This window comes from Nomascus leucogenys, chromosome 6, assembly GCF_006542625.1.
Source record: "Nomascus leucogenys isolate Asia chromosome 6, Asia_NLE_v1, whole genome shotgun sequence".
In the NCBI taxonomy this organism is placed as follows: domain Eukaryota; kingdom Metazoa; phylum Chordata; class Mammalia; order Primates; family Hylobatidae; genus Nomascus; species Nomascus leucogenys.
In genome coordinates, this window is record NC_044386.1 from 69,472,312 (window position 1) to 69,486,713 (window position 14,402).

At 43.4% G+C, this 14,402-nt stretch overlaps 1 protein-coding gene across 6 annotated transcripts in view; it reads right to left on the reverse strand.

Annotated features, from left to right (window-relative positions):
• OTUD7A (OTU deubiquitinase 7A) overlaps positions 1-14,402 on the reverse strand; it is a 385,873-nt gene that overhangs the window by 22,068 nt on the left and 349,403 nt on the right. The gene's annotated exons all lie outside the window — the stretch shown is intronic.

A 14,402-nucleotide genomic window follows, 5' to 3' on the forward strand; every position in this document is an offset into this window, starting at 1 on the left:
GCACCGTGGGCGTGGTCTCAGAAGACGAGTTGGAAAGAGCCCGCAGGTGAAGGGTGCTGGCCGCTGTGAAGGCGAGTCTCTCTGCAGGTGGAGGCAGCCCACCAGAGCCTGTGGCAGCAGGGCTGTTGGCTCTCTGGGGGTGTTTCACAAGGAAGCAGTGGGGGCCAGAGGGATGGAGGGGTTCCTCTCCTGTTTATTTCTCTCAGGGACCCAGGGGTTCCCTGGGCACATCTGATCGGCTGGTGGGGTCATTACCACCAAGATCTGAGGAGCCTTCTAGAAGACACTCACCCCAATGGAGAACAGTGAGAAGGCTGTCTGGATTTCAGTCCAGAGCCGGAGGGGATGCGATGTGAATGTGCAGCCCAGGTGGCCCAGACCCTCCCTGACCACGCCCAGGCTCATGTCTGAGGATCAGGGAAACAGCAGGCTCAAGAATGCTTCCACTCAAACCCTAAGACGTTCGGGCAGAAGGTGGCAGCCTCGATGTCCCCCCATAGCAGGGCCACCCAAAAGGGAGGTGCACATTGAGAAGACAGCCAGAGCTCACAGTGTTACGGAGCCTCGGCTGCACCTGCAGTGCCTGCCAGCTGAGATGACAGCGCCAGCCAAGACTCCCCAGAGGTAGCTCTCAGACTTGTTCCTGAGTGTCCGAGGAATGCTCAGAATCAGCTGAGGGAGTCTGTGAGGATGGCAGCAGGTGGAGCCAGGGCCGGCAAATATGGCCCCTGGCATGGCCTGGGGAAAGAGCTTCATGGGTTCATGGGCACAGTTCCCAGCCACCTGGGACTTCCAGAATGCAGGTTTTGAATCCTAGGGAATGCATTACCATCACCTGGGGAATTCTGGTTACATACTATCCATGTTTTTTTCTTTTTCTTATGATTCAATTTACCTTTTTTTTTGAGACGGAGTCTCGCTTTGTTACTCAGCCTGGAGTGCAGTGGTGTTATCTCAGCTCACTGCAACCTGTTTGAAATGTTTGTTTTCTGGTGTTGTAAAGAAATAGCACTTGAATATAAATTTAATTTCTTTAGTAAGGCCACTTTTATACTTTTTGTAGAAAGGGTATATTTGCTAGCAGTTTTGTTATGAGAGAATATTGAATAAAGGAGATAGGATTATTTATAACCTGACCCGTCCACCTTATTGCTGTGTCCGGTTTTTATTGGCTGGAATGGGATTTTACATTTTGTATTTGTTTTGATTGGTTAGTAACTTAGAATTTTTTAAAAGAGGCAAAGGCAGAGGAGAATAAAGGAAGGAATGTTGAGAAAGGTAAAAATACTTTTAAATAAGGAAGAGGAACAGGCTATAACTTAATGCTTTCTTGGACTAGTATAAGTATGCTAGGGCAAATATTTAGGCTAAATTGTGGGAGCTAAAAATATAAAGTATGTCGACTTTTTTATTATGGCTAGCAGATATTTAAGAATGTTAGCACAGGTCTTTGAATAAATTTTGCTTCTAAGAGAAGTTACTATTTATTTTTAATTAGATAGGGAGGAAAGGCTTTGAAGAGAAACCTCTATTTTACTTTTTACAATTCTCCCTCATAATTTTTTTTTTAAATTTGTCTGTTTTAATTGCTTTAAGAGAAGTAATTTTTTGAATAGGGTGGAGGAGAGTTACGAGTTAACTTTGTAAGAGTGGTAGAGATAAGTTTTTGTATAAAATTTTGAAGGCAGGGAATAATATAATAACTTATAAGTATATTAATATTATTAGAATGAACAAGGTGAGAATTGAAGTTAAATTTTTTTTTTTTTTGAGACGGAGTCTCGCTCTGTCACCCAGGTTGGAGTGCAGTGGCACGATCTTGGCTCACTGAAAGCTCTGCCTCCTAGGTTCATGCCATTCTCCTGACTCAGCCTCCCCAGTAGCTGGGACTACAGGCATCCGCCACCATGCCCGGCTGATTTCTTTTTGTATTTTTAGTAGAGACGGGGTTTCACTGTGTTAGCCAGGATGGTCTCGATCTCCTGACCTCGTGATCCGTCTGCCTCGGCCTCCCAAAGTGCTGGGATTACAGGCATGAGCCACCACGCCTGGCTACATTTTGTTTTTTACTTATCGAATTAATGTTTTATTATTTTAGAAAAAGGGTTATTTATTTTAGAATTTTTGGCAAGTTTATTGGATAGTGCTGTTAATTTTTGTAGTGCTTTTGTTATAGTTTTGTTAGGGGCAGTATTAGAAATAAAGGTACGATATTGAGTTTTAATTACGACATTATTTTTTGTTTTTGCTAATATTATATTTACAGTTTTTTTTTTTTTAGGCAATTTGTCTGGTGGGTCCTAATTGCTTAGCTATTTTTTTATGGTGTTTTCAGTGTAATTTATGAATTATTGCTGATTGTAACAGATATAATTTAGTTTACTTTTTTTATTCATAGTTACTTACCAGAATAACATGGATTTAAATTTTGCAGCTATTTGATTTTGTGTTTTAACTTTATTTGGATTTTTTTTACAGGATTTTAATAGCATTTATGTAAACTTGAGGATTAAAGGACTTACAAGGAATTTTTTTTGGCCTGCGGTGTTTTGTTTTTATTTTTTTAGATTGATGAAATGCTAGAGTGAAGGACAGCTAATTGGATTAGTACTGTTTCAATTATTTGGCACAGTGTTTAGTAAAGGTCCTTTACAGTACTACCATATATTTGCTTGGGGATGGCTAAGCATGGATTGATGGGCAAGCTTTGGAAAAGCTTGAGCTTCTTGCATCTTTTAAAATGCTTTTAAGGAATATTAAATTTTTTTCTTGCCATGAGAGGCACAAAGTAAATTTGGCATTTAGAAAAGGTGGAAGCTGGATTGCCCTTGGGGGCTGACCCGCAGGGTGTTGAATTTTGGGAAACAGCAGAGAGAGCTTGGCTGATGGATTATTTTAAGCAGTGGGATTTTGAAAAAGAGCTACTATATAGTTTATATTTGGTTGATGAGGCGACCATTTAAGTGGAAAGGGCATAATTTGGGCCTCTGGAGTACCATGTGTACAAGTGTAATAGTGTCATAATTGTTCCTGAAGTGTGAACGGAATATTTATTTTAGCTAGGCATTTGTATTTTGATACATTGTTTTGATGGCTAAGGTCTGTCTTTGATTTTTTATTTTTATAATAGACATTCTACTTTTATTAGATGTAGGAGTAACTGGTGTGGGATTTAGAACTTAGGCTACTGAAGAAGGGGAAGATGGGGGAATAATGTGAATTTTAAAACTATTTAGTGTTTTAAAAAATTTATGTCAAATTTCTATATTATAGAAGTGATTAAGGGCAGGTTTAGAGTTAGTTAAGGTGGAGGTGGTGATAGAAGGACAGGGTTATATTGATAAGGTTGGGTAGGTTTTTTAATGAAATAGATGAAGGGTTTTAGATTTGTATAAGTTTTTTTTGTGGAAGTCTAACTTTGCTCTTGAGTAGTTTAAAGGACGTTGTTCCATTTATTATAAGGTTGTCAGGCTGTAGTGTGTCTGGAGTTGGTTCCTTCCAGTGGGTTTTTGGTCTCTCTGACTTCAAGAATGAAGTCGTGCACCTTCATGGTGAGTGTTACACCTCTTAAGGGTGGCACGGACCCAAAGAGTGAGCAGCAGCAAGATTTATTGTGAAGAGCGAAAGAACAAAGGTTCTAAAACATGGAGCGGGACCCGAGCAGGTTGCTGCTGATGCTGGTTGGGGTGGCAAGCTTTTATTCCCTTATTGGCCCCTCCCATGTTCCATTTCTGTCCTATCAGAATGTCCTTTTTTCAATCTTCCCTGTGATTGGCTACTTTTAGGATTCTGCTGATTGGTGCATTTTAAAGAGCGCTGACTGGTGCACTTTACAATCCTAGCTACAGAGTGCTGATTGGTGCATTTTACTATCCTCTTGTAAGACAGAAAAGTTCTCCAAGTCCCACTCAACCCAGGAAGTCTAGCTGGCTTCACCTCTCAGGAGCAGAAAATTGGCGTTTTGGCTGCAGGTGATTATAAGGATAAGTGTTAGGAGTAATTTGTTAATTAGAGGGCCAGTACGTAAATATTTGTGTGAAAAGGCCAGCTGTCATTGATTTTTTTATATTTTTACAAGGTATGATAGAGCACGCATTAAAGGCAATGGTTTGAGGTGAGTTAGATTTAGTTACATTAGTAACAAGGGAGCTAGTAACAGAATAAGGAAAGGAAAGGAAGTAATAGAGAAAGTATATGAAAATTAAGCTTTTTAAAATTTTAACTTTGGGCTTGATTTTAGTATAGTAACCTAAGACGTTTTCTTGATTTGAGTATAGTGGGTCCATTTTTTCTTGGCTGTGTGGAAGGTGGTTTTAGTGGTTAACAGCATAAAATAGGGTCCTTCCCAGGCTGGCTTGAGTTTATTTTTTGATAAGGATGTGTTTTTTTTTTTTTTGAAATGGAGTCTTCACCCAGGCTGGAGTGCTGTGGCGCGATCTCAGCTCACTAGAAGCTCCGCCTCCTGGGTTCACGCCATTCTCCTGCCTCAGCCTCCCCAGTAGCTGGGACTACAGGCACCTGCCACCACGCTCGGCTAATTTGTTTCTGTATTTTTACTAGAGACGAGGTTTCACTGTGTTAGCCAGGATGGTCTTGATCTCCTGACCTCATGATCCGCCCGCCTCGGCCTCCCAAAGTGCTGAGATTACAGGCGTGAGCCACTGCGCCAGGCAAGAATGTGGTTTTTAGGCTGGTGCTGGTGTACTAGAAATTTTAGGGTTGGTACCTGTGTTAAAAGATTTTTAGTTTTGAGGAAAGGGAAAGTGGAAGATAAATTAAGTATTTAATTTTTGTTGCGTATTCTGGGGCTTGAGGCCCCATGGTGACGTCTTCTGCTCCATTTCTGCTTAGTGTTGCCTAGGGGACATTGCAGCCCTGCCCCCTAAGGTCTTGGCTTTTTTGTGGCCTTCACCGCCCCTGCGTGTTGTGGCCTTGGGGATGAGGGGCCTTGTGACTTATTTGGCCGCCCTCAGGCTTTGAGAAAGTTAAGCACTATTTTATATTTGATAATGCTTTTTGTATGATTTTATGTTTTTTTACATTAATGTGCTATTAATGTTAAACTTTAATAAAATTTTGCAGACATTATTTACTTTTAATGTCTGACTATAAGGTAAGGTTTTTATAGACATTTTTTAACTTTTTATAATTTTTGTTAAAGAGCAGGTTAGTGCTTTAAGAAAAATTTATTGTGCTTTTATTTTAATGTTTACAGAAAAATTGGATACCTCTTTAGCTAATATGTTTACACACAGAATTTTATTTATAATTAATATTTTAAAATTTGTTTAAACTTTTTTTTTTTTTTTGAGACGGAGTCTTGCTCTGTTGCCTAGGCTGGAGTGCAGTGGTGCGATCTCAGCTCACTGCAAGTTCTGCCTCCTGGGTTCACGCCATTCTTCTGCCTCAGCCTCCCGAGTAGCTGGGACTACAGGCACCTGCCTCCATGCCCGGCTAATTTTTTTGTATTTTTAGTAGAGACGGGGTTTCAACATGTTAGCCAGGATGGTCTCCATCTCCTGACCTCGTGACCGCCTGCCTCAGCCTCCCAAAGTGCTGAAATTACAGGCATGAGCCACCACGCCCGGCATTGTTTAAACTTTTAAAACAAAATTTTTTTAACCTTTTAATGTAGGTAAAAATTCATATTTTTGTCTTTTTGTAATTTTATTAGAAGTATTTTTTTTTACATATTTTGTATATAAACTGTTTTTTAAATAGTTTTACATTTAGGAGGCCTAATTACTTTTAAATTATATAATACTTTTTGCATAAATTTTTTTATAACTTTTTAATGACTTTTATAGACAATTTTTAATATGTTTTAACTTTCTGCCTTTTACATTATTTCTTTTCCTAATTTTACCCTCTGTGTCTTTGATTTTTGTCTTTTCTAGTTTTCTTTACTTACTTTTTTCTATTTTTTTCTTATTTGCACTTTATTTTCCTTTTTTTTTTTAAATTTGCACTTTATTTTTCTCTCCCTCTCTGTCATTTTTTGTTTCCTTTTTTTTTCCCGAGTTTTCCCGGTCTTGCAGCTCCTGCAGCGCAGGCTGGGCAAGGCACGGGCCGCGCCCCCACGTATGCGCTGCCGTCTGTTTCCCCTGTTTTTTTTTATTTTTTTTTCCGATTTATTTATTTTTTCTACACTTAGTTTTTTGGGCTGGGTGGGATTTGCGTGGCTATAGTCTTGGCCCAGGCGGGCTGCAGTCCTGGCCCAGGGCCGTCACTGGCCCAGAGGCTTGGCAGACACCTGTCGTTAATCATAAGAGTTAGGTCCTTTCATCTTGTTAGCTTTTCTTCCTGAGACAGTCCCCGCCCTCTTTTTCACATAGAGCTGGGCTGGGGAGAGGGACTTAATTTTTGGTGTGCCTTGCTGTCTGGCGTCATGCTTGGTGTTTTTGCTTTTTTTTTTTTCCCCTTCCCCTGGAGGAGCAACTGGCAGGAGTGGAGCTTAGTGTTTTTTTTTTTTCCCCCCGAGAAGAGGGGAAAGGGGAGTTTTGAATATATATAGTATATATATCTATATGTAACATACATATATATGTATATATATCTATATGTAACATACATATATATGTATATATATCTATATGTAACATACATATATATGTATATATATCTTACTATCAGAGGTTTGTGTGAGGTTCAGTGCCCCCCCATGGGGATTTCTCATCTCTTTTTGAGGTTTAACCCCCGACAATGGGGATTTTTTACCTTGAGGCTTAATCCTCCCCTCAATGGGGATTTCTCACCTCTTTTTGAGGTTTAACCCCCACTCAGTGGGGATTTTTTTTACCTTTTTTTAACCTTTAAGACAACCTGGCTAAGGAATATTTTACCACCTCCCATGGCTTTTTGTGTCTAGTCCTAAGGAATGTTTTACCGCCCCTGCAGTCTCTCTCCTTGGTATGTTTTAACTAAGGAATGCTTTACTGTCCTGCAGCTTTTTCCTCAGTCTTGATTACTACGGAAATACTTTACCGGCTCTCCCGGTGTTTTTTCCTCGATCTGTGCACAGAGTTTTCTGGTTCACGTGATATGTGAGGGTTTTTTTTTTTTGCACTGCTGAGACTCGAGTTTATTCCACATACCGGGTGGGTTTTGAGCTCTTATCCTTGAGGTCACTGCAGTGAGGCAGAGGAGCACGCTCCCTTATGAGAGAGGACTGGAGACCACCCCGGGCGGAGAATGTATCCCCATACAGGCCACCGAAATTGCTTGAAATGTTTGTTTCCTGGTGTCGTAAAGCAATAGTACTTGAATATACATTTAACTTTTTTTAGCGAGGCCATTTTTATATTTTTTGTAGAAAGGGTGTACTTGCCAGCAGTTTTGTTATGAGAGAATATTGAATAAAGGAGACAGGGTCATTTATAACCTGACGCGTCCACCTTACTGCTGTGTCTGGTTTTTATTGGCTGGAACGGGATTTTACATTTTGTATTTGTTTTGATTGGTTAGTAACTTAGAATTTTTTAAAAGAGGCAAATGCAGAGGAGAATAAAGGAAGGAGGAAGTAACTTGTGGAATGTTGAGAAAGGTAAAAATGCTTTTAAAGAAGGAAGAGGACCAGACTGTGACGTAGTGCTTGCTTGGACTAGTGTGAGTATGCTAGGGCAAATATTTAGGTTAAATTGTGGGAGCTAAGAATATAAAGTGTGTTGATTTTTTTATTATGGCTAGCAGATATTTAAGAATGTTAGCACAGGTCTTTGAATAAATTTTGCTTCTAAAAGAAGTTACTATTTATTTTTAACTAGATGGGGAGGAAAGTCTTTAAAGAAGAACCTCTATTTTACTTTTTACAAGCCTCAGCCTCCCAAGTAGCTGGGATTACAGGCATTTGCCACCATGCCCAGCTAAATTTTTTGTATTTTTAGTGGAGACGGGGTTTCACCATGTTGGCCAGGCTGGTTTCGAACTCCTGGCCTCAAGTGATCCACCAGCCTTGGCCTCCCAAAGTGCTGGGATTACAGGCATGAGCCACCACATCCAACCCAGTCTACCTTATTTTAACAGTTCAAAAAATTGGCAGCAATCGAAACCTCACAAAATAGTTGCGCATATACAGTAAAAAGAGCTTTTGTTTCCCTCAACCATTTGAAAATAAACAGCCAACCTGGCGCCCCATCACCCTGAAAAGTTCTTGTTCATTTTCTATGAACAGAACATCCTCCTACAAAACCACCACATGGCTACCGACATCAGGAATTCACACGGTTACATGCAATCACCAGACCCCACATGTGTGTGCCAGTTGTCCCAATAATGCCTTTTAGAACAAAGGTTCCTGCTCAGGATCAGGTGCTGCATTCAGCGGTGGCGTCTCCTTAGTCTCCTTCACCTGGAACATTTCTCAGGACGTCCTTGACTTCCATGACCTTGACACTTTTGAAGATTGCAGGTTGGGTATTTTGTAGAATGTCCTTCATAAGGGTTTCTCTATTTCCTCACAGTTAGATTGGATTGGGTGAAGCTGAGTCCTTCTTGTGACATCTTCTCAGGTTGTGTGAACTGCAGATTGTCCCATCAATGGTGAGGTTGACCTGGACCACTCCTTAAGGTCATCTTCCAGGCCTTGCCCCTGCAGACTACTAATTTTTCCTTTGAAATTAACAAGCATTTTGTGGGGAGGAACTTGAACCTATGCAAATACTCCATTCCTCACCAAATCTTTATAGGTTTATTGGTATCACTATGGATTTCTGGTTTTCCATTTTATTCAGTGGGTTATAATCCATTAGTGTGATTATGTGGATGCTCAAGATACTCCTTGATGTGGTCAGTGTGGCTTTTCTAAAGCTGGATCTGTGTCCTTTTGACATCCTCATCATTTCTTTTTTCTTTTTTTCTTTTGAGACAGGGTCTCACTCTGTTGCCCAGGCTGGAGTGCAGTGGTGAGATCATAGCTCACTGCAGTCTCGAACTCCTGGGGTCAAGTGAGCCTCCCATTTTGACCTCCCAAGTAGCTGGGACCACAGGGCACCACTATGCCCAGAAAACTTTTTTCATTTTTGTAGAGACAGGGGTCTCACTATGTTGCCAAGGCTGGTCTCAAACTTCTGGGCATAAGTCATCCTTCTGTCTCAGCCTCCCAAAGTGTTGGGATTGCAGGTGTGAGCCACCGTGCCCAGCTGCCATCATTTCTTAGAGCACTTTCTTGCTTCCTGGTGCAAAAAGATGGTTCAAGTTCACATTCACACATGGATACATATTTTTGCATGTTTATTTTCATCTTTCTCTCCCTCTCCATGTTTATTTATTTTCATGTTTCTCTCCCTCTCAATATTTATAGAAAACCTTGAGTTCATTGATACTTCCAATTCCAATCTAACCCCACAAAATTAATTCTACTTGCAACTTTCTTCACTTACTTTGAGAAAACTTGTTTGTATTCATTCTAAAGCATTTCCTTATTTGATCAGTCTTCCTATATGTCAGCCATCTCCTCCCTCTGCCCCCATCCCCGAGGTGGCCCTCTTCACCTGTGTGGCTGACATCTGGCTCTGGCCCCTGGTGTCCTCCCATCCCCCACCCACTCTAGATGCCACCTTGCTTTGCCCCACCTAATGGCTTTAGAACTTACTTTTTCAGCGAGGAAGGAAAGGGAAGTAGAAGAGGAATGTTTTAAATATGTATTGACATGAATACATATTCACACATACACACACATATATTTTATGCCAGGTCTAAACGCAGCGCTCCTGGTGTGCATTTTGAAACATTGCAGGTGATTAGCCTGCCCGGCCACACCTGAAAGCCAAGCTGCGGTGCCTGGGGGTCAAATGCTTTTGGAAGTTGCTTGTTTGTCCCTGTCACCTAATATGCACTGAGTGCCAGCGAGTGAATGGTTGAACAAGATAATGAACAGCACAGGGGGAGAGAATATGGAGTTAAAACCTGCATACTTGGAGAGACAAATACCCCAACTAGAAATGTGGAGCACTGTTCCTTCCCTAATTCAAGGAATGGAGGGGACAGTGCTGGAAAGAGAGGAGCTGCTCATGAGTCAGATACTAATGCTGAGAAGTGGGCAGAGCAAGGTGAATGGTAGCCCTCTCAGCCCTGGGTTCTGAGTCCCATCTTCACTTCCTGGCAGAACACTCTGAGATCTGAGCAGCTACACAGGAGGACCCCCATGGTAACAACAGCATGAAGGCTCAGTATTAGGCACCTTTGTACTGGCACAGAATTCTTCTCATGCAAAACTTAAAGCAGGGCCATTGTATTTCCAACCAAAAAACCAATAAATATTCATTGAGCACTCACTATACACTGGTGCTGTGAAAGGCACTGCAGAGGCCCTCAGGGAACCCTGCCTTCATGTAACATCTACCAACCTATCCATCCTTCTTCCTATCTATATATTCATCCATTCATCCATCCATCCATCCACCCACCCACGCACCCACCCATCTCTCTTCCTTCCCTCCCTCTCTCTCATCCATCCACTGATCCACCCATCCACTTGTCCATCCATCCATCCATCCATCCATCCATCCATCCATCCATCCATCCGTCCGCTGTCTGTGCATCCATCTGTCCATCCATTCATGCCATCCACCCACCCATACAACTGTCCACCCACCCACCCATCCACCTGTCCATCCACCCACATGTCCATCTATCCATCCATCCATCCGTCCATCCATTCATCCATCCATGCCATCCACCCACCCATACACCTGTCCACCCACCCACCCACCCATCCATCTGTCCATCCACCCACATGTACATCCATCCATCCATCCACCCACCCACCCACCCACCTACCCACGCATCCATCCATGTACTCATCCTTCAATTCTTCCATTCAACCATCTATCTGCCCAAGCACCTACTTGTCTGTCCATTCATCTACCCATCCTTCAAGTTCTGTGCTAGGGCAAAGGCGTGGAGTTGGGCCATGCCCAGCATGGAGCCTCCTGGCAGAACACTCTGGTATTTGAGTAGCTATGCAAGAGGGCCTCCAAGGTAACAACAGTGCAAAGGTTAAGTATTAGGCACCATTGTACTGGCATGGCATTCTTTTCATGGCTAACTTAAGGCAGGGCCATTTTATTTCAGCAGCAATGATAGGATGGCAGGCCCAGTTGAGAGGTGATGGAGGACAGCTGGAGCAGAGCAGTTTTTCTCCATTCCAGTTTTAGTGTTGAGCATGGGAGCCATGTGAGCAACTGAAACCTGCTCAGTGACCCAGCGGGTGGCAGAGAGGATCCCAGCTCCAGCGGGGGGCAGCTTGAAAATCATAATGACGTTCCCTACTTGCTTCTGCCTCCTTGTCCAAAACTTAGGGAGGGTCCTGGTTCTATACCAGAAGCCTCAGTGTTGAAGGCAGCCAGAGAGCACCTGAGGGAGTAGAGGGTGTAACAGAAACGAAACAGCAGAGGTTGCTGCCTGGGCATTAGAAGTAGAACACCACACCCAAAGACCCAAGCTGGTGGCCAGAGATAAGAACTTAGAGGCATCTCTCTGCCTAGCAGACTGGGCTTTCCACTTTCCCACCACTTCCTTTAAATGGACCATTCAGGCATTTGCCCATGAACTTAAAGTGACCCACATCCTATTCCCCTATATATATTTCTAGTTGGATCTCTCTGCCTGACTCTTAATGCCTGCCTCATGTGACCCTGGGATGGAGCACTGCCCTCCCAACTCATGATGGCCTGCATGCCCAGGATCTATAAGTAAAAACCTTTGAACTTGTTTCCCATTGTGGCGGTGGATTGAATTTGCACCTTCCATTGGAAGAAGCAGAGGCTACCCCAGGCCATGTTTTCACCAGACACCAAGGAGAACACAAGGCTGGTCCCAGCCACAGAGCAACGGTCAGGTAAGAAAAAACTAGACACAGGCCAGAAAGGAGCCACAAAGCCATCTGCCAGTACAAACAAGCTTCCCATGTGAGGGACATGGGTCATGGGTTAGGCAACCAGGCATCAGGACACCTGCCAGGTAAGAGAAGTATTCCATGAAAGGCACACTGTAAACGCCCATGTCCAGGTCCCTTTTCATTTCTCCTTATTGCAGGTTTGCTAGCTGCTCTGGTACTGGAACTCCAATTTAGCTGGGGGCTCTAAAATGGAGGGCAAACAAGATCTTATCTGGGATGAGAGTTTGGAACTGTGACTTGCATTCTGTGACCAGAGTCCATGGTAGAAATCAGCTTCAGAAAAAACAATTCTGAAAATTCATTCCCACTTTTAGCCCTGAGACTTCATGTCTTCTTCTTGTGAGTTTGCTGAGCAAATGTGAGATCTGGGATTGTGGGGAGAATCTGGCCACTAGGCAAAGACATAACAATTCCTAAAATGCTTAATAATCAGTGCTTACTGCAAAGAAGACTGGCATGCAATATAATGACTTCATCTTCCAAGATGTGCATGTCCTGAGAACTTCCTAACATGCTTTGGGCCCCACACACTGGGTTCTCCAGGGCACCCACATCTGCTTCTCCAGTGGGTACCTGAGGAGGGAGAATTTCCAGGGTTAGGGATATACTGTCTACCCAATGAAAACACCCTGAGAAGGATGGGGGTGGGCAGAGGCCAGGCTGAGGAGTCCCTCCTGGCAGGACCAAGAAGCAAAGGTCATGGAGCAAGGTCCAGATGATATCTCAGGCCCCAGGGAACAGTTGGGGGGCACCCTGGCTTAAGCTGTAGCCACCATCCTTGGAGAACATCCTCGGCAAGAGCCCATGTCATAGATAAGGAAGCCAGTCTGGGGCCGGCAGGTCTTGTTAAAGGACAGTCACCCAGCCACCCAGACGGAGAGCCTGGATGAAGCCTCCCAGGTCCCTCCCCATATCCCCTCCTCCAGACGGGGTGTCCACACCTCCTGTTTTGCTTGGGAAAGTCTTGTTCACACATCCCAAGTGATTAGCGCCCACTTCCCTTCCCCCAAATGAACCGGTTTGGATGATAAATTGCAGTCACCTCACCTATGGGGACATAGGTGTTGGTTTTTGGTGTACCCTTCCATAAAAAAAGTAAGTGCAAAGCCAGGTGCGGTGGCTCACACCTGTAATCCCAGCACTTTGGGAGGCCGAGGCGGGTGGATCATGAGGTCAAGAGATCGAGACCATCCTGGCCAACATGGTGAAACCCTGTCTCTACTAAAAATACAAAAATTAGCCAGGCATGGTGGTGTGTGCCTGTAGTCCCAGCTACTCGGGAGGCTGAGGCAGGATAATCACTTGAACCTAAAAGGTGGAGGTTGCAGTGAGCCGAGATTGCGCCACTGTATTCTAGCCTGGGTGACAGAGCAAGACTCTATCTGAAAAAAAAAAAAAAATGTAAGTGCACATGTGTGTGCACACACGTATGAATGTGAGTAAATGCGCATAAACTGTATGCACACATCCTCCCACCTCTAGGTAGCATATTTATACTCGCTATTCCAATCATTGCCTTTTCCTCCTCCTGATGCATCCTGAGACACCCACAGCACAGTATGTGGGGACGGTTCTCACTCCTTTTCACAGGTGCAAGTTTCTCCTCATGCACAGATCTCATGGGCAGCATTTCTGAGTGGTGTGTCTCAACCCCTCCCTCAGGTAGGGCCCTGCACAGCAGAGCCAGTCTGAGAAGGCTCAAAGGGCTGAGCCCAGCCTATGTCCTGCTGTGGGCCTTTGCCCCTGGTCAAGGACTGTGCCTGCCCAGACAGGCACCTTTTACAAAAGACTCTCCAAAGACACAGTAAAGGCTAGCAGGGGCTCTGCTAAGAGCTATGGCCTGGTAAGCTGAGATGGAAGGACGGGGGCCTCCCAGTGCTCTGAAGGAACTGAATGGATCTTAGGCTCTGAAAGACGCTTCTAGCAGTGGCCAGTGTGGCTTGAGGAACAAGACTTATTGCTTAGGATCAGTAAGCTGAGGTCAATCGTGACAAATAGTTATTGACTACCCACTACAGGTCTAGCACTGTGCTGAGTGTGTGTGTGTGTGTGTGTGTGTCTGCGTGCGCGTGTGCCCGCACTCACGCTTGCCCATGTGTGCCCATGAATGCAGGTTTAGGTAGGGAGAGATACTAACACATGATCAAATAAGAAATTATCATTTTTCTGCATCTATCAAGATGATCATATGGTTTTTGTTCTTAATTCTGTTTATGTGATATATCACATTCATTGATTTGTGTATGTCAAATCATCCTTGCATCCCTGGGATAAATCCCACCTGATTATGGTGTATTATCTTTTCAATGTCCTGTTAGATTTGATTTGCTAGTATTTTGTCAAGGATTTTTGCATTCAATACAATTCAGTATCACTTCATGATGAAAATCCTCAACAAACTAGGCATAGAAGGAACATACCTCAACATAATAAAGGTCTTATATGACAAACCCACAGCTAACAGCATACTTAATGGGGAAAAGTTGAAAGCTTTTCCTCTAAGGAC